General features: G+C 42.5%; 1 protein-coding gene across 1 annotated transcript in view; it reads left to right on the top strand.

Moving 5' to 3' along the window:
- kin (Kin17 DNA and RNA binding protein) overlaps positions 1-19,163 on the top strand; it is a 143,191-nt gene that overhangs the window by 31,836 nt on the left and 92,192 nt on the right. The gene's annotated exons all lie outside the window — the stretch shown is intronic.

Raw genomic sequence — 19,163 nt, 5'->3', positions numbered from 1 at the left:
CACACACACACAAACAGGGAGTGTGTCGGAGAAAGCAGTGCTAACATGTCATACAGTGAGTGAACCCGTGCTGTTAATCTCCTGTAGTTCATTTATTTATCGAGTAGATCTCCTTTCAGTGCCCCGCTCACTAATTCCAGCTACAAACCCAAACACACCCTGTTCTCTTCTTCTGCTATCTCTGCTACTTTACGCCGCTGTCACCGACAAAAAATCATGAATCTCAGTCCTCCAAAGCGAGAGCAGCCTTCAGACATGTAGTCCCTAATCACAGATCTAACGTTTGCCTTGTTTGCAGATGGAATCTCTCCCATATTTATCAAACCCGGCCCATCTCCTTCTCCCCCCCCCCCCCACCCCCCCCCCCCACCTCGGGCTACCGGGCGTATCAGAAATGACTGGCACATCGGCACATCTATCACACCTATCGCCGTCACCATCACCCCCCCGCCACACATCCAACCCAACCCAACACACTCGCAGACAGACACACACCTCAGTTACATTACCACTTATGACACATTACACAGCTGATAAGATCCCTCGCGCTGATAACGTCACCTTGCCCCAGTAAAAGGTCGACAAAATGTGCTGGGAACAAAACTATCAAAGCACGCGCTGGGAGTTTTTAAAACATGCCAACATGTCACACTAGACTTGTAGGAGGGAAGAGGACTAATGGTTTTTCAACAACTGTACAAGAGGCTGATAAGATGATAGAACTTGTGCAAGCAATGCTGCGTTTATTTTCTAACCTGAGCCTCCAAACAAAGAGATTTTTTCACTTTCTGAACAGGGATTCATGTGGATTTATTTAATCAACCCCGTTAAAATATTACAAAGTGTATTCTACGATTCTACAATTCACTTAGCAGACGCTTTTATCCAAAGCGACGTACATCAGAGAGTAAGAACAACACAAGCAAGGATCTAGAAAAAAGGGAACAATGTCAGTAAGAGCAAACGATCAGCTTTGAGTCTGATTGGACACACAGGTGCTGACAGGAAGTGACCAGAGGCAAAGCACAACATTGAGGGCAGTTCTTGAGAGCTCTAATCAGTATAGAAACCATCTTATAAGTCGTCGTTATCAAACAAAAACCATCGTCATTACCATCATCATCATCAATAATATGGAGACCATCATCATTAAGTTAGTAGGTATTCATGAAAGAGCTGGGTCTTTAGCTTTTTCTTAAAGGTGCAGAGTGTAGAACACTTTAGCATTTTATGAAAATGTTTTTACAAAAGCAAAACACTTTTATGAACGCCGAGACACATTTACAAGTGGCAGAACATTTCAAAACAAATTTACAAATGACACAATCTTGCCGGAAAGGGAATGTACCAAATGTCAAAAAAGTGACCCGGAAGTGATCGAGTGAGCGCTCAAGTCATTTGTTTTGGTTGAAAGACTATACGCCAAATGTTTTACACAGAGTTTATGTTAATTGAATGATGTTTTTGCCCATTTTGTGGAACCCACTTGAGCAAGGTAAGGCAGTTTTGCTTTTCCATTCCCTTTCCGCCAAGATTCTGTGGTTTGTAAATTTGTTTTGTTGGTGTTGAAAGTGTTTCAAACTTTCCCCTTAAAGACCCCCCGACTTCACTTTGCTGCATTCCTTCATCAACCGAGTCCCCATTAAATAAAGTAGAAGTCTCCAATCCAACTTTCCAGCTGCCCTCCTGTCAGCGAGACTCAAGAGCCGAACACTGTAATACAGCCGCTCGGCTAATTGGAATATCTCTGTCTCACTTCTCCAATCACACCTGACATGTTCCCGAGAGGGGAGAAGTGTTGAGGTGATGAGATGGAGAGGCCCCTGGGGGACGGGGAGCTGCTCAAACTCTTTACCCCCCCCCCCCCCCCCAATGCCCAGCGGCAGGGGGAGACGATTGGTAGGCAGGCAAAAAGAAAATAACGAGTAACTCCAAAAAAAGAAAGTTAGCAGAGTCTGCGTTTGAGGGAACAGCCGAGACAAAAGTTCAACTGTTTCTGGGACGAGCCTCGGTCGGCCTCGATGTTTTTTCATGTCAAATCTTGTCTCATCGGTTGCACCACTTGAGGAATGTGAGGAGTGAGTGTCCAATTATTAAAGAAAATGCAGTTTTTTAAAAGGCTAAAACATTTGCCCAAAGTTGAAATAATCTGTCTTTAGTGCGTCTGAATATTAATGTAAATATGTGATATAACGCCCTTAATGATATATGGAGAACCCGATGACAAAATGACACACAGCCACACTCACATTTTGTCCTCGCATGCCAAAAACCTGTCCTCATGCACTTCATTTCACCTCTCAGCATGAATTATAGCAAGCGTGACTCACCTTTTTTTTTTTTTTTTTGCACGTACTCTGCACATGTGTGTGCTCGGATGCGAGTGGACTCGTATGCGTGCGTGCACAAAAAGTGTGTGTGTGTGTGTTGCAGTGTGCGACTTCATGGTGTGGAAATGGAAATGTTAATGTTGCGAGGAGCCCCGCAGCGAAAAAGGAGCGAAATCAACCAATGACTTCTCTCTGTTAATGAACAGTTGCATTCCTTCATTGCAGTGGAGAGTGGTTCTCCGGCACACAGACTCACACACCTGTCCGAGGCTTACCTTTGCCGTCTTTTTCGTTGCACTTTAAAAAAAAAAAAAAAAAAAAGGTCACAAAAGGGCATGGATGCTTTGCTTTTTCTTGTTCGGATCAATGCAGTTGCCATCTGATTTAATTATGTTCCCTCTGGTTTGAAAACCAGTCGTTAGCATTGTAACCTGAATCATGCTGACACACCTGCACACAAGACCCCTCCTCTTTACACCTGTCTCCACAGCGGCAGAAGGCAGCTAATGGAATGAGACGGCCGTGGTGATCGAGTTTTAACTACCGGCTGGTTGGTCAGGGCGGTATATGAACCTTGGCGTGACCCCCTGCAACCCCTCCACTGCAGTTCACAGCTCCGCGGCGCAGGGTTCTGGCCTCACCTTGAATGGGGCTCTAAATGAAGCCCATTATCCAGTTGCAACAACCTCCCAAACTGAGGTCCCACCGGGGCTCCCCTGAGGGCCTGGAGAGGGTGTCCTTTATGGGTCTTCAGCCAGGAGTTAGGAGGAGGGAGGGCATCCATTACGGCTCTGGGGGATGTAATGTCCAGATGGCCAGGTGCTACAGAGGGGACCTGTCCCACTCCGCAACAATCACAGCTTTCATCCGAAGTCCATCCCGGGTCCCTCCAATACGGCCCAAAGCTGGTGGTCACACAGGGCTGGTCAAGCAGAGAGAAGAGCAGGAAGAGGAGTGGTGGACCTGGAGATGTTTCAGGGACAACATTTAAAACACTTTCTCATGCTAATTGACCATTTTGGCTCCGAGGCCATAAGGTCAAATATTGTAAGCTAACAGTTGAATTAGCGAGCTAATGTAAGGGTAATGGCGCCATAACAGCTAGCACAAATCTTTTAAAAAAAAATTTAAGACACATTACAGAATATCTGTAAGTAAAACTACATTATTGAAACTAATTTACTACATACAGCAACGCTAATCAAGGTGGACAATCAACCATATCCTTGCTATCATTACGTCTAGATAGTATTATGGGGTAAGATGGGTATGGCATACATTTAAGCTAACAGTACTTTGAGCTAGCTAAATACAAATAGAAAATTGTGTATATTTTCAACATGTTTGATAGCTTGCCATTAGACCTATTACACAACAGCTAATGTTAGCATTTAACCTGGCTAACAACAGTATACAATCATATTAACTTGCTAATGTTAACTAGTTTTTGGTTTAAATATACTGTTAGCTGTTGTGACTTAGCTGTTTGTTCTCATGTGTAATTTTTATATTGTTTAACCTTGAAATAGTCTTGCGCAATGCTCCTTTTATTTCATTAAACATTGTCTTTTTTAAGTTTCAGATCAATTAAGAAGCAATGAACTCATACGTCAGATGGTAATAATAATTCAATTTCCAAATCTGGAATCACTTAGGGAAGAATTTAAGTTTCCATCTCTGGATGTTACATCACTGGAAAATGGCTGCCCAGGTGTGAGGCTGGTTAACGCGGAGTCATCTCTTGAAGCGGTGGGCTGTCTTTGAAAATAATTAAGCCTCGCAACAAGTTCATCCAAATCCAGATGAAAAGTCAGACCTCAGGAATCTACGGCAGTGTCGACACCACGTGGGCAGATATTTAAGAATCTTCAATCTGTCAACAAGTCGTCATGAAGCAAGAATGACAGTTACATAAAAACAGGACTTGCTCCATCATCATCATCCTACTCCTCGTTGAGACTGGAATTACCCGACGCAGAGGTAGGGGGGAAAAAAAAAAATCTATTTTTTGATTCCCTGTTCCTCAAGAGCTTGGCAAGTATAAAGCTACGCTACGCTCTCATTCCAAACCCTTCACCACTCACGCAAACACATGCATTCAGAAACTCACACACTTCCCACCCACATGCATACAAAATCCCACCCTGATACACACAGGCCCATTGTGAAGCCACAAAACAGAAACAACAAGCCGCTCTAAAAAACACCCAGGGGACTCACAATTCACTGCTCAATCAATCTAACCGCCGTGCGAGGAGACACACACTCACACGCACTTAAGGCACATTTAAATGCGACAAATATGTTTTATGACAAATGAATGAAAAACATGCACACACACCGCACTAGAGAGAGAGAGAGAGCACTACATCGCATTGCCCTCGAGGGACAGGCCAGCAAGTGCACATATAGGATTACTAGAATTGAAGCTTCAGTCTTTCCATTGTGAACGTGAAAATCCAATGAGGGGCCTCTAAGTGGATGCACTCACACAGAGAACCTGTTCTGAGGCTGCTAATTAAATCTAAACAGGCGCTGACATTGATTTTGAGAGGCCATTACGGTCTCCTTATGGTCATAGGAGCCTCGTACGTTTTACAAGCGGTGGTTTTCTAGAAAGCCCAGAATACCACAGGGTTAACAGGTGGGTACGGACACAAGCAAAAACGCATTGGTCAGCACATCATCTGTGTAGAAACCGGTGTGCAAATGCCCAAATCCTCCAGGCAAAATCATACGAAACAGATTGGATGTTCATTAACAAGAAAAGAGTAAACATGACCTTCAGGGAAAAGCTAAAAGTAGTTCAACCAAATGGCCTCATACACTCCTGAAGTGGTGGCTTGTTCACCTGTCACTGTGACAGCGATCCGTCACCATCAGGTTTTACCGTCGACTTTCTCTGACCGTAACTGTCAGAAATTTGAGTTGCAAAATGCACTTGAGGGCAAAAGAATTGGGCAATTCTTCACCAGCAATACAAACTAAAACAATCCGACTCAGGGTGAGGCTTCAGAGATAAAATGACACAGAAAACCTAAAGACAAATTCTGAGCTGCGTTGACAAAACGTTAGAACTATAAGAGCTGTTGGTATCATTGAACAAAAGTCTTCAATACAGTAGACAACTTCAGAAAGACCATTCTGTACAGTAAGTCATTTAAGTTTGAAGTGGACTGTATGAGATTCCAAACACCAGGAATCTGTCGGGGTCACGGCTTCTTACACTAAAACTAGATTTCTGTTGAGATTGTTTCCCAACGTGTTCATTGAGGAAATATAGGCCTACAAGAAAAATTAACTTAATGCATTCTTTACATTCTAAGTCCCCATTCCCATGACCCAGAATTCAGTTTGTTGAAAAATGGACTGAGCTAAATGACCACCTTATACCAAGTAAAAAAGACGTAGAAGACCAAATCTAGAAAAACTCTTTTTGGATATTGGACAATTCCAATTCTGACATTCAACATTTGTCTGTGAAATCCATTGAAAGCTCTTCAGTGTAAGCAGGAATTATTACTATTTTTTAAAGTGAAAAGACTTCCTATATGACACAAAGCTCGATACGGTCTTTGGCTTACACATTTGAACAAGTATCAGTTGTTTCCACTGTACTTTGATGGTTATGGTTCACCACAGTTTCAGTGTCATGTTTTTTTTTTTTTTCACAGGAAAAGAGGAAGGAACGTAGGGGCGGGGAGTATTCAGGATCCACAGGTAAGGCAGAGGTGTCTTCTGAAGTTTCCCCCTGTGATGTGACTGATCGTCCGTTAAACTGTGACAGAGTCGGGGTTGGTGTCTCAACCTGCTGTGCGGCTCAAAACCAGAGAAAAGCAACAACATTAAAAAAGAAAGTTTAGAGGAGGAATGTAGAAGAAAAAATGAACCAAAGAAAAGAAACTCCTGATAGAATATCTGTTAATATCCCACCATGTCTCAACCCTTCAACCGGGATACTCGCTGCAGGGCATCGACGTCCGGGTGAAGGAAAGTTCAGATCGGTTTTGTTTTCCCCGTCTGACAGACTTATAGCAAAGAACACACACGTGGCAGAGGGAATGCAGACCTCATCTTTACTTTTCAACGGGAGTGTGCGTCATGCGTCAGAAGACATTCTGTACAGGTGGAACATAATGGTGATCCATCTGTAAATAGTTTTACTAGACTGTTTGTATTGTGACCTCTGTCATTAGAGGCGCTAAGAAAACTCCTGAGCAAACTCAGACAGTTTTTGTTTGCATTGTGGAGCAACACAGACTTTGGGTTTGTATTCTCAAAATGATCACATATCTTCAGTTTGAGCCTTAGCATATCAAAAATGAACCCGTTGATTAAAACAACACATTTGCTCTAGACACCGTTTAGCACTTAAGTATTAAAATAGATGTTTAGTTTCTATGTTAAAATGAAATTACCAGTTGTGGATCATCGATGAATAAAGCCTTATCGCACCAAACAGTCACTCTATGTCAAATGTTATTTTCTTTGTAGGAACAATGTGACTTTAGCATCCTAGCTTGTTTGATAAGCTAGTTAGCGCACTAGCTAGCTAAGAGTTTTTTTAGACGTAGCTATGTCAGACTTTTGAATAATGTGTCAGGAATTTCTGCAATTCATTCAGAACCATGTGGCGTTCTCACTGGAATTTGAAGTATTTTTTTTTCTTTAAAAGATATTCACAAAGCTTCTTCGCCCTTCAGAGAGCTCCTCAGGTGTAAAAAAAAAAAAAGAAAACTGTTAGGACGACTTTGAACAGGATGGAGAGTTTCTCAAGCTGAGGAGAAAATGATTGGTGCTATGTTGGAGTTTTTATTTTTTTATTTCTCAAGGGCCAACAATTTGCAGGAACATTTTCATCTCCTAGGAAAATTTTGAAAAGATTATGGAGAAACATGTTGTGAAGAAACAGCCCTACGTTAAGAAGGAGGAGAAAACTGAAGGAGTGATGGAGATGGATACGATAGACGCAAAGGAGTCAAAAAAAAATTGGAGGCGAAACAAAAAAAAAAGATTGATGAGAGGGGGATAAGAGGTGTTTTCCTTTTCTGAAGACTCACTTGCTGCCCCGCTCTTTCTCTTTCCTCCCCTCGGGGCACGAGCTCTCTCTTGCAAGTCCGGACGGGCTCGAGTCAGTCCCAGGTAAAACTGGTCACCCGAGTCCTCCTCCTTCATCTTGCCCCACCTCCATCTCCCCTTTTGCTCACCTGCCCCCGAGGCAAAACCTTCCCCCCCTTCCATCTGGCACCATGAGTAAGAAGAACAGGAGAAACTGCCGGGGTGCCCCCCCCCCCACAGCATTCTGCACTGATGAAACATTACATGAAACAATAACCCCACTGTGACGCCAAAGTTTTTGTGTGCAACAACTTTTTTTTTTCCCCCCCAGTTTATTTAGTGCAACATTGTTCCAAAAATGAAGCCATGTATGCGTTTGACGATCCAAAAACTTTTTGTTTGTCCCGCTTGCTCGCTGCGTTTGGTTGACAATAGGGCCGGCTCTCAAGGTTAAGCCGCAGATGTGTTAATGTGCTAAAACCGTGTGATCTGGCTTTTTTTTTTTTTTTTAAGACAGTCGAAGAAACAGCCGAGTGAATAGCAGAAGAAGAAAAGAAAAGACAGAAAAAGCTCATTTCTGCTGACATGGACGGGCTGCTTAAAAGGGGGACAGCCAGCCAGGGCAGCAGAGAGTGACAGAGCCACAATGGAGGCACAATGAAAACTCTCCTTCCCCCAGCGCCCAGCCATCGCCCCTCACTAGGTTTTTTTTTTTTTTTATCCCAGTGTCGCCCCTGCCAGGCGACGACATGGGCCAGGCTTGTTCAGCAGAGCCGCAATAAGACAACACTAATAAACGCCAACTGGGAGTGGGAACACAACAAACGGCTTACACTTTCAAATTTTACACTGAACTAGTCAGGGCTAATTCCTCCTTCCAATGTTTAGGGGGGGAAAACACCAACCCCCTTCGCATATACCCCCTTTCCTTTTCTCTCTCTCAAACTACCCCCATCCCAACCCCAACCTGTTTATCCACTGTCAACAATACAGTGCCTGCCGTTGGAGCGAGGCACCTGCTGCTTCCTGGTTCACGGCTGCTGATCGGGAGGTGTTTCGGATAAACAAACTGTCTCGTTTTTTGGTTCAGGCGTTGACAGCGACGCATTCCCAGCGTTTCATCTGCTCCTCTCTTACGCAACCCCACACTGCTTTCTCCGCAATGCTTCTTTGACAGATTGCTTTCCCTCGCTGGGGTTAAGCATATATCTGTGTGTGTGTGTGTGTGTGTGTGTGTGTCTTTACTTTGCTTATTCTGCAGCTTAAAAAATTGCTGGCGCAGGCACCATTAAGTGCAGAGCTTCACAGCCTCCCCCCCCAGAGCAGAATGGCGATGAACTGTTTATCTTTCTATTACTGCGTAAACCACACCCACACTTATATTATTATCCTGAGCAAGGCCCTCATGGAAGAATTCCTCCAGTAAACAACCCCCTCCGTAGCTCAGGTGAATCATCAAAGACATTCGAAAAAACTCCAGGGCCTCAGGTAGCCTACAAATCAAAATTACTAATGACTTCAAAGAATGCGTTTTAGTAATCAAAAAAGAGAGAGCTCGTGTGTTTTTTTTCCAGCTCTCGAGGTTGAATCTAGAGGACGAACGTTTGAGTTCTGGAGGTCGTCAGAAAGAAGTTATGGTCGTCTGCTTTGTGTGACTCACTTAAAGGTCAAGGTCTATTAGCAGCATTCTTATCTCTTGCCCCGCCGTTTAGACTGCACTTAAGTAAATTAGAGGCCACGGTGAATACAGTCCTCCCCCAGCCTAATCCGTACTTCCTCAAGTTCAACTACAGTCTCATTCTTTTCAGACTGCCCTGCCAGAGGAGTTTTAAACCAATACCTACTTCCTGGTTTTCTTTGAAATGTGTAGCTTGAGGAACTAGGTAGTAAGATCACTTATTGTTGGCCAAGTATTCCTAAGACTTATACAGAAGTAATGCTTCCATTTGCTTCCAACTATATCAACCTTTATCCCTACATTGTTGTGATCGGGTTTGGAGCCAATCCCAGCTGACACTGGGTACATTGGGTAAGTCCCAGACACCACACCGCAAGGCCTGAGGCTGCTGCTGGGATGGCACGTATACACACAGAACCTTATTGTTACTGTACTATGATGCCGCCCAACAACAACAATTTACACATCTCTCACTTCCTGTGATACCTGTGCATGGTAACAACGGTGTGATGAGGTTAAAGGAAATTCTGGGTAAGGTGTGGTTTACGATAAGCATCTCAAACGAGAGGCTGAAAATTGGGGAAACACCATGGCAACAGTTGATACAAAGAAAATGCAACTGAAATTGCCGGTCTGGGACAGGATGTGAACGTCTCATACCGAAACAAACACAAGACTTTGTTGGAAATTGGACATTAATATTAAGATACTTGTCTATTGGACTTCATTCTTGGTCCTTTGAATACCATTAATCTATATCAGTCTTCACAAGCTAATAACCATTGGTTGCCATTGATGTGTTGCTGTCAAGAACTCTTCTTCTTTTCCCTATGATTTGTTATACAGTACTTCATAGTATAAGTTCTAGGTACTTGTTCTTCTTCTAAAAGCCACTGACTTGTTTCCCCCTCTTTATATGCTCTATGATGGGGATTGTTTCTCTTCTTCATGGTTCTTAGAAAGCTAGTTTTAAATGCATTTAACTGTTCCCTTTTTACAACTTTTTTTTCTTCTTCTTGCACCCTAGCATTCTCCCATGAGTGCAGAGTTTAACCATAAGTCTCACATGCTAACTCGACTTGTTCAGCCTGCCAGAGCTAAAGGTAAGACTGACAGGTAATGACTAAAATATTCGAGACAGCTCCAGGCAACAATACACACTGGGAGGGCAAACAATCTGTTCAGCTATTTATCCATAAATCATTTTTGTCAAAGCTCTTTCGATGTTGGCAGATCATATATTTTTTAATTGTCAATAGCGAGATGATTAATCTTTTATTTTGTAATTTTCCAAAATGAAATGAGACTTTGGGAAGAACGATAATGAGCAGAGGACGTTTGATCTATCCTTTGTAATGGTTTTTAAATCCCATGGTTGTTACATTCACTCACATGATATACTGTTCTTTAAACTTTTCCTGACACGTCGTGAGGCCTGCTTCATGTATGTAGACAGTTACATCTCCCAGATAGCGAATGGTTAGTTAACTACAGCGCTTTTTGAAATCCCATTTGAGTGGGAATATCAGCTGCTGAACTGTAGAGGTCCATGGTGATGTGATCATAGAGCATTCATGACCTCTTGCCAGAGCCGCTGCTGGTCTGTACACGCTGCTGCAGCGGTCAACCCAGGCCAGCATTACCTCAGGAAAGAGATTTGACTGTGAAAACACCAGCCGTCTCCGCTGGCTACCTCCAGTACAAACACTCCCAGAGCTCCCAGAGGGAGGCGGGTCGGCTGTGGGAGCAGAGCGGGGCTATGAGGACCAGGGAACAAGGGACAGTGGCAGAAAGAGGGCAACGGTACACATTTTGCACGAGGAAAAGGAAAAACAGCAGCAATCAGTGTGGGTCTCTGAAGCCGCATATTCCAAAGGTTTTAGCAAACAGAATGTCTCCTTCTTTTCCTCACAATATTACACAATCGAATGGAAATAACTCTTACAACAACTTCTGCAAACACCAACTAAAACATAAAAGAAACTCAAGTTTAGCAATTCAATATCTTTAATAAAGGTTGCATGCACTACCACTGTGTCATGCAGTGAGGTTTTTTTCTTTCCAAAATGTAATATTGACTTAAATCAGGAGAAATCTACTCTTCCAAAGATTCAGTACTTTAATCTTTGATCCAATATGTCTAGACCTGACTCATCACCAATTACAATCAGTTTAAACTGTCATCCTCAGTGTCATGGGTCCATCGCATGTGGAACTATTTTGTTAGGTTTCTGTATGCTTTCTGACATTTTTGCTGAGCCTATTTTGATGGAGTGGTGGTGGGGGGTAAGGCCCGATTCGAAGCTTGTCGTGACTGATTACTTGTCCAAATATTCCTCAAGTGTTTGTGGTGTCAACACGATTATTTTACTGCTCATGATCGAGTTAACAGATACATATAGTATGCAGATCCGAGATCTGTAATCGTAAATATTTGCTCATTTTTGCTTTTGGTCAGTGTTTTGTGTAAACTCTGGACAAAAATTTAGATTGTGTCTCCTGATGATTAATTCATTATCAGAGATGCTTAAGCTGCTCTATGAAATCCATCGGCCACAGATGATGAGCGAGCTGAGAGATATCAACTCTCCAATCAGAGCAGAGACAGATGCATGAATTAAGTCTGTAATGAGATATGAGGTAGATAGTCAGAGGGTAGGAGATGGAGTTTTGTCACTCCCTTCAACATTTCTGCTACTTCCTGGGGTGCTACAGATAACCGGCCCAGATTCTGCTGTGCATGCCAGCGATTGGCCGCAGCAGGCTTATTTACCTAATAAGGCTTGTCTGATTGGCCTGCGGGAGACAATGGCATGTGTAAACAGCCCCGGGGGCTCTGGACAGCCGACCGACACAGCAGTCCCTTTGTTAGTTAGGTAGCTACTCTAACTGTTGGCAGTCGACTCATGCATGATCACACACGCACTCACAGGTTGCAGTTAGAGTTGGACTTACACAAGGGGGGTTTTAGGCCAACTGTGGAACTGGAATTTTTGGGTTAAAGGTCCAGAAAACCAGTCACCTGTGGCAATACTCTGCATCTTTAAAGGCGGGCGGTATCAACGACAACATCAGCAAAAAAACATTTAAGTTACTGGCGGTGTACAAGAATGTTCTAAATAGTTGTTTTCAAACTGACATTGGCACTCAATCAAAAGTTAGAGCCCCCCTTTTGTCATTGAATCCACTATGATGTCAAAGCAGATCTCCAAATGCAGATTCTCCAGCAAAAAGAGCAGAGATGACATTTAAAAAAGTCCAACCTGGCTCAAGTTAACAATCCAATGAGCATTATGCTGTGTTGGAGAGCCAAACACACAAATTCCATTTAAAAAAAATTAGAATGAGGGCGCCGGATAGCCTAGCAGTTATGTCGTCGGCCTTGTGCTGAGGCTATAGTCCTCATCGCAACGACTGGGTTAGAATCTGACCTCGGCCTTTTGCAGCCTGTCATCCCGCCCTCTCTCCTACCAACATTTCTTGTCTGTCTTCAGCTGTCCTATCTTATTAAGGCAAAATAGCCCAAAATTTAACTTAACAAAAGATATGAAACGGATTATTTTTAAATCAATTGCGGAGTCCCTCAAGGATCCACTCTGGGGCCTTTTTGATTCAACGTATGCCTGCTCCCTTTTTCTCCGATTTTGCAATGCTACAACAGCCTCCTGAGGGGTTGTGCTTGCAGATTCTTCTTCTTCTCTCTAATGCACCTGCCCAGCACTAAGGTGTGAAGGGATGATTTTACTTTTTTGAGGATACCTGACATGAACGCTGCAAAGCAAATCTGACTGCACATCACATCTCTAGGAGATATTCGCTCATTTCTGCCTGAGATAAGAGAGTTTTCCGCAGCCTGTAGACCCATTTCCCTTCCAAAAATACCAGAATGTATCTACCAATTTCTTAAATTTTCTTTGATGTATCAAACGTAATTTGTTGATCATGTGGATTCTCCTGCGGGGTCTGTGATGTGTTGACAAAAATATGCATACAAAACAAATCTTTCGCTCCAGGAAAGCGCTGACTCTAAAGCCGATACAAGGAATAACTTGAAGAGATCTGCTGTGCAGCGAGATGTGAATTCTGCATCTTCAAATTTGACTTTTGTGCCAAGAAATTCTACATGGCAGATGTTTTTTTTTCTTGCATTTTTTTGGCATGGGTGTCAAGCTGATGCTTCAGTCTGAACCGCATTGTCACATAGTGAAAACATAGCTGTTATTTTAGTGTATGAAATCACGGAGAGGAATGAGAAAATAAACTTTGCAAGTTCAAAATATTAAACCCATTCCCAAAACAAGAATGCAGAGATAAAAAAAAAAAAAAAAAGCTGCAACATCTGTCTTAAGATATCAACTTCTTGTGCAGTTTATTAAAAGGTGATTAACGTATGACTTGGCCCAGATATAAACAGAGTGGTTTTCAACACACTCTTCAAACACACCTTTGCAGATGGTGCCAAGATCGTGTCATCAAACACAGCTTAGCTAATGCATGTCCCCTGGCTCTGCAGCCAAATGAGCGGAGTACAAGCACCTGTCTGCTCTACTTTCTCTGTGGATTTGTGAAGCGGCTAAGAGATGCCAGTCAGCTATCAGTCGGTTGCTGCATGGCTCAGGTGATTTGGCTGACTGTTTCGCTCTCGGTGAAGGCTTCATACGACGTTGGGTAAACCCCCCAGTGACAGTTAGTGGATGCGGGCCCATGCAAATGTTGCTGCTGACACGGAGGCTCTGACAGGTGAGGTTCAGTTTGGCCCGGGGGCTGGGAGAGACTGCTGTCCGTTAGTTAGCGCCAATCATGGGGACGAGGCCGTAAAACATGTCCTGAGAGCCGTGTATTTCAGCAGGATACATGGGAGTACACTCCAGAGGTGCTGCAGGGGGAGGGAAGGGGGGGTGTGATGGAAAACATTTTCACTTCAGAGAAAAACAAAAAATCCCCAGAGAGGAATCTTTGTGCCTTGTTGCCTGTTTGATCAGGCCTCACACAGCTGAACGAAGAAAGGGAGGACTTGATCATTTAAACAAAATGCTGACTTTACAGATTTTAGTGTTTTGTATTATTAAAATAATGCACAAGACACCCATCTGTACTTTTATCACTTATTCCTTTTGAGTATCTCTAACTAGGAACGTCAGTAAAAGTACGGATATATTGCTATCACATGACAAAATAAAGAAAAATCCCAACAGAAGCGTTCATTTAGACCACTTAAAGTTTAGTTTATGGTAATAATTTGACAGCTGGATGAGTAAATATGAAGCTGCTATAAGAAGACACATTAGCTTAGCTTACATAGCGTAGCATTAGACAGGGAAAAGGGGGGGGTTAAAGTTGCTTGTTGAAAGTCATAAATTCATCCTAAAAGCAGCTCGCTCTCTAGCAGTTAGAAGAAATATGAAGCTACAATTATGGCCAAGTAGTGTAGCTTAGCATAAAGACTGTACACGTGGAGGAAACATCACTACTCTTTGAAAAAAACAAAATCCATCTCCTAACATTTCTTAAGGTCACTTATTAACTTTCAAAATGACTTAGCTTAAGAGGTGGTTTTAGCTAGCTGCTCCTCTTTGTTTCCCGTCTTAATGTTAGACTAAATTTGAAGTTTTCTAGCTAGCTTTGAATTAGAATAATGCTTATTGTTTTTGTTATTGTCGTGTACTTCTGCTAAATCAGAAAATGACCTGTTCTAACACGAGTGAGATTACTTGGTTGCTCTTTCTCCTTTGCCGGTTTCACTCATCTAACCTTCTATTCCCTCTGAAATTTTCCACCTCCTTCGCGTCTTCATGCCTCAACTCTTTTCTCTGAAACGCGTCACCTCACGCTCTTCACGACCCTCTCAGGTCCTCATTCATCTCTCTGACATTTTCCCTCGCAGACTGAGCTTGTACCTCCAAGCTGTTCCCTCAGTGAACCTGTGAACTTTGTGCCACCTCCAGTTCTCCGTTTCGGGAATCTTAAACAGGTGAAAAACACAAATTTTTTAGAAACCTTGTTGCAGAAAAAAGCATAGAAATCTGTTTATTTAGAGCCATAAGAGAAGGGTTTGGATGCAGTTTGTTCATGCACACATTCACACAAACTCATCTGTTGACAAATCTCTCATCATAGCAGCAGCAGCCTCTAAAGCCTGTTGCAAGTCTGAGTGTGTGTGTGTGTGTGTGTGTGTGTGGGATGAGGGTTTAGGCACGTTGTCTGCTAGGCCGTCCAAGAAGCCCCAGGGCACCTCAGTAAAAGAGATAATTATCTTTTATCTGCTGTGTTGTGACGGGAGATTATGGTTCAAATTTACGATTGTTAAGGAGACAATGCAACGCGAGGCTGCTCTTTTTCAAAGTGGAGAGGGGGTCTCGAACAAGTGAGAAGAACTCCCACAATGCCGCGGCAGCTCATCCCTCATGTTTCAGGCTTCAGGACTTTTGGAAACAAAAGGGAGAGGATAAGAACTACAAAAGCCATTTACTTTCAAAAAAAAAAAAAAGACGATAGTAATCCAATACTAATTTTTTAGGATCCTAAATAAAGTGTTTGGTTTATCTTGTAATGGTATCAAAGTGAAATCAGAGGAGATTAGAGATACCACAGACTCCAATACAGTCCCTGTTAGCTCACTCTGGAGCATAAAATACTCCTCATGGACCCCAATTTGACACCTGAATTACTTCATAGAGTCTCTGCAGGGATTCAAATTTCATCAAAATCATATGTTACAATCATTTTTGTTAGACTAAGAAAATTCCATATACACACCGACACACACATTTAAAAAAAATTGAAACATTCCCGGTTTCGATGGCAGCAATTGTTTTTGCATTGGTTTTTAGTTTTGATTAAAAATACCACTAACAAAATAAATCTGTTAAATTTAAAGCGTCTGTTAGCAATTATTAGCAAAGACTGAAAACAGGTTAAAACTGCTAGCCTGACAGTATCTTATCCTGTATCCTAACTAAATGTGCACCAACCATAGACTGTAGAGGTGTTATGAAGCCCGAGCGCCATATTGGAAATTCTGACTCCAATTTACTGTCCACTAATCTAGAAAGAGGGCAAAGAGGTGGAGCCGGGCCTGGCTGGTTTTCAGTCTTTATACAAAGCTAAGCTAACCAGCTGCTAGCTCAAGCTTCATATTAAGCATTTTCATAAAATCTTCACATTTGAAGTTGCAGAGAGATGTAAAAATATGTGGTGTTTCATCAATACGTGTGGTTTATCTCAAGGCCTCAAACAGTACGAACTATAAAGAGAGATTTTAGAGGATTCACAAACCACAACACAAAGCTAGCTAGCCTACATGTGACCACACTCAGGCGGGGGTCGGTCGGGCCCTTCAAACCAATATTACTTATAACAAACCCTCTGAGTTTGTGTGTGAAAGGAAACTGTGACACACCCAAACGCAGAGCTGAATGACAGAAAGCATCAGTGAAGGTGAAGAGAGGTGTTGACACATCCTGTGAAAAACACGAGTCTACTTCCTGAGGTGTGAAGATCATTTTTAGCAACTGTGAGGGGATTTTTTTGTTTTTCACTTATTAAATTGAAAATATGAAAACATGCAGAGGTGTTTATCCTGTCATATGTTTGTGTCCATTTATGTCACATTCAAACAAAACCACTGCAGCCACTAAAGCAGTTTTACTGATTTCAAGTGGCAAAGTCCATTTTTAAGCGTTCAAATTAATCAAACTATGAACCATAGATTCACCAGTTAAAAGAGAATTTAGTGCATAAAAGACACTCAACACACCAAGACGGATTTTTAATGGCGTCAACGGACAAACTAAGTTTCATTTAAGAATATAAAGTTGTACCAAAAAAGTGAAATTTCAGACCGGAGCATTGGCATCAAAATGTCAAAGATTCCATGACAAAGTTTGCATTTGAAAACAAAAGTTACATTAGATACTATTATTAGCATCCAGTTCTTCAGAGTTTCCACAACAGCTATGGCGCGTGTAGCATAAGAGGCGTTCAGTAGTCTGATTTTTAATGTTTTTAAGTCACAGAGTTAGCATTTCAAAGAATCCGTTTTTGACAGATTAAAGTGCATTTTAGGCATCAAAATTCTCCAGATTCTTCCAAGAAGTCGATCCCAAAATTTGACCCGACCTCTTGCTGATGGTGATGAAGACGGACTGTTTCTTAAAGCCGATTAAAGCCACAAATCTGTCAGCGTCCTCACCTGAAAGACGAGAGGCAGACGCAGGAAGAGAGAGAGACAGACAGACGGACGGACGGAGAGAGAGAGAGAGAGACAGAAATAAGTGCTTTGTGCCCGTGATGATGATGATGATGATGATGATGGAGGGTAGAGAAGAAGAAGAGATCACACAGAGTTCGTCATTCATCCTCACCTGAGCTGCACATCCACTCACCCCTGGCAGACGTCCACAGCCGAACACCACAGAAGAAGAGGTCAGCCAGGGGCCATGGGGTCCCAGCACAGGGCATGAGCTCTCCTCAATCCCTCTACACACACACACACACACACACACACACACACACACACACACACTATTCCCATTCCCCATCCCACATGCCCCCTTGACCTCACTATTAAAACACAGGAGCAAATCTCCCGATTGGTCACAGCAGCTCAGAAACAAATGACGCCAAATACCTGACTCCTGTTTGGCCTTTTCCTGCAGGGAGGCATGAGAGGGGCTGCAGCCCGGCGGATTTGGCCCGTCCACTTGTGCAAATATAGTCCAATATTGGAAAATGTGGTTCTTCAAGAGTCCACATGACGTAGACGTAGGGAGATGCGTTTGATAACAGGCCACAGGGCAACATCTCAATAACAGCTCCAAGAATAGAAAGTGTATGTTGCATCAATGAAGATCGACTTAACTCGGCTGAGGAAGAGCATTAAGCTTCCTTTTTGGTGTCTTCATAAACACACCATCGCCTACAAAACCCACCTGGAGTTTTCCAAATATCCAGAATCTGTTGGTGCGTTTTTTATAAAAAGCTAATTGTCTTTGCATGGGTGCTTTGTTGGCACAAAAAAACCTCTTGAAAAAGTAAGAAAAGCTCCTTATGAGGACGTGAAATGTCCACCCTGCAGCTAACGCTAATGCTCAGTTGTGATCTGTGCTGCAAATACTGTTTTCAATTTCAATCTGCAGCATACGAGTCTCAGCAGTCCTGGGACGTTCTTTAAGCTTATGCATAACAATTTGTTCAAAACACAAAAGAGTTTGTGTTTCATATATTTTTTTTACTTTGACACAATGCAATAATATCAGATGGTTGTAGTGAAAAGTGTACACAGTTTATTCTGAAATATTTGTTGTTAATGACTTGATTTTGGTGCAGAGACAGTCCATGCATGCACAGAGAAACATGTTTCTGCACTATGTAGTGTATTGAAAACATGGGGTATAATATACACACTTTTTTTGTTAGTCACCTGTGAAGCCAATCTGAACGTCACTTTACTTTATTATTAAAGATACTCACAGATCAAACAGGTAATATACATGGGCGGGCATGCAGAAAAACGAAGCATCCTGCAGGTCACTTTAGTACATTTAATGAGCAGACGACGCATCGCTGCATTTTTCCAAGAATGGAAATAATCATGAAGAGGGGAAAAAGTAAACTGTTCAGCCTCTAAAAGTCAGAGCAGTATTTTGTACATTTGCACAATCAAACGACAAAAAAATGTAAACAAAGAAAGACGTTTGTGTGGAGTTGTTGTTTGGTCCTGATGCTGGATCAGTTAAGAGCCTCTGATTTAGACCCTTAAAGCTCTTAAGAAACGACTTCACAGCCGCTGTAACACTTTGAAACTGCAGAGTGTCACAGGTGCATGATGCACTTTTATTTAATTCCATTGTTATGTTGTCCTGTATGCATTTAACTGTGTCTTTTGAAATGATGTGGTTTAATGATACTGGATGCTAAATGTAAAAAATCTGCAAAAACTGTGCATCAGTGTCATGCTCAGTTTTAGGACTGCGTTAGATTGCATCGTCCCAATCAAATCGCGCTGGGAAAAAAAAGTCAACCCAGTACCCTGTGTGCTGTGGTCAGCAGTGCGCATGCTGCAGTCAGTCTGATGTCACTCCTGACATGTTAATTCA

The sequence above is a fragment of the Labrus mixtus genome, chromosome 22 (assembly GCF_963584025.1).
Source record: "Labrus mixtus chromosome 22, fLabMix1.1, whole genome shotgun sequence".
Taxonomy (NCBI): domain Eukaryota; kingdom Metazoa; phylum Chordata; class Actinopteri; order Labriformes; family Labridae; genus Labrus; species Labrus mixtus.
Note: the sequence above shows the minus strand (reverse complement) of the source record. Positions and strands in the feature narration are given on the sequence as shown.